Genomic DNA, 2,279 nt, shown 5'->3' with positions numbered 1-2,279 from the left:
GGCTTGTGGGTTTGGTCGACTCATCTGAGATCGTAAGTGGCAGTTTTGCTATCCGTGGCTGGGATCATGGTTGGTTTTTGGGTGCTACACCTGTCCTGTCATGCATTTCGGCGGTGTTGCTCTGATGTCGTTGCCGGCTGCAGCTGGGGGTTGCTGTGGCGTGCGGCTTCCCTCTGGTCCTCACCTGCTGACCTGCTTCCTCCTGGGTTAGGCTGCGTTTCCACCCCTGGGTAAGCTACCTGCTATTTAGCTTTTGTTTTATCTGAATCCACTGTTAATGGGTTTTCTGTTTCAGGCAACTGATTGTCTGGAGCTGCAGAGCTTTGCACGCTCTGTTTTGTCTTGCCATTGTTTTGGCCGCTCTCAACTAAACCTGTTGCGAATTGGGCCGGCTGTGTGGACGGGGCGCTACTCCTCTAGCCCCATAGAGGGGCATTTGGAAGCAGATGACAACGATTTGTTCCATTGTTCTCTTTTATAGTTTTGTTTTGTGATTTTACCAATTTGTTTTCTTTGTGGTTTGATTTACTAATTTCTTTTGCATGTTATGTTTTATTTCTTTTGGAATAATTGATCTTGTCTGTCCTCCTTCCTTGTGTGTTCCAGAGACCGAGTAGTGGGCCTGAAGCCTCGTTTTAAAAAACTGTTTTAAAGAATTGTTTAATAAAATATTGTGCACTGCTAAATCTGTGTTTGGGTGCATTTTGTTAATTTTAAAAATTTCCACTTGCTGGTCACATTTGGCATTGTTGGCAGGATGCACCATTGAATACAGATTTTTTTTATTGTGTGTTTTCGGGTCTTTTTCTGTGTTTTTATTTATGGTGTAGTAGGACAAGACAGCAGTAGCTATCCAAAGTAAAACCTACTGGTGGGTTCAGGATTTATTTTTCTGTTTTTTTTTTTTCTTCTTTTGGTGGCTTCCCCTGCAGGCATGGAGGAGGTGACACAGTGGATGGAATGGGTCAGCAGAATGTGACGGCTTGGGGTTTGCCGGGTGCTGCTGCTTCCTTAGCTGTGGCTGGTAGTGTCATGCCTGCTGGCGCTGTAGTTGCAGAGCGGTTGGTGGTTGTGCCCAGGGACGTCTGTGTCCCATGTTCGGTGGTAGGACTGGGATTGGTGAGTGGATCGAGGGGGCCCAATCGTGTATTCGGGCCCGCCATTTGTCAGCGGCAGATGAGGCTTTCTTTCTCTTGGATCATTTAGAAGGGGAAGCCAGGGAGGAAATAAAGTACCACACCAGTGCAGGGAGGAATGACAAAGCTAATGTTGTTCAAGGAAAAACTAGCACTCAATGAGCTGTTGGGTCACAACTCGGGTGGGGGAATAGCAGGCTCGCAACTAGCAGCCGCGTCAAAATTGTTGGCATCTTGTAGAGTCTGAGGTTATTATGGGCGGTATCTCTGATTTGTTTGGTAGACACGGGGTCCATGGTGTCGACAATCAATGAGAGCTGTTTTTAGGGATATTTTGCATCACTGGGCCGTGATTGCCTTCAGTAATGTCAATGGTTGCGGCTCGGGGCAGCCAATGGTCTTTCCCTCCCATATGTTAGCTAGAGATGTCAATTTCTGTGACAAAGTGCTTCCACATTGTGAGATCCTGGTGGGTGAAGGATCCCACCAATACAGGTTTTTCTGTTCCTGGCATTTTGGTGTATGCGCTGAATTATGTTCATTCAACTTTCTGGAGCATCTGGTGGCTTTTTTTTTGCCTTCAGTAACAGTCTGCCGTCTATAGTCCTTGGGGTTGAAGTGTGCAGGTYCATCGTCGGGGCGACGATGCAACACCGGGGGGTAGAATGTGGTGGGATGGTGTTCCACCCTCCCCCACTCCAGGCACTGTTGATTTGTGGGCGGGGCGAATGGCTTTATAGTTGGGCGGGCCGCTGCAAGGTGTGTGCATCTTTGTTTCTCCCACTGTTGCTACGGTCGGCGGCTACATGTCGGCTTGTGGGTTTGGTCGACTCATCTGAGATCGTAAGTGGCAGTTTTGCTATCCGTGGCTGGGATCATGGTTGGTTTTTGGGTGYTACACCTGTCRTGCRTTTCTGCAGTGTKGCTCTGATGGCGTTGCCGGCTGCAGCTGGGGGTTGCTGTGGCRTGCGGCTTCTCTCTGGTCCTCACCTGCTGACCTGCTTCCTCCTGGGTTAGGCTGTGTTTCCACCCCTGGGTAAGCTACCTGCTATTTAGCTTTTGTTTTATCTGAATCCACTATTAATGGGTTTTCTGTTTCAGGCAACTGATTGTTTGGAGCTGCAGAGCTTTGGACGCTCTGCT

This window comes from Poecilia reticulata, linkage group LG9, assembly GCF_000633615.1.
Source record: "Poecilia reticulata strain Guanapo linkage group LG9, Guppy_female_1.0+MT, whole genome shotgun sequence".
Taxonomy (NCBI): domain Eukaryota; kingdom Metazoa; phylum Chordata; class Actinopteri; order Cyprinodontiformes; family Poeciliidae; genus Poecilia; species Poecilia reticulata.
The sequence above is the reverse complement of the archived record's forward strand: the minus strand, read 5'-3'. Positions refer to the sequence as shown.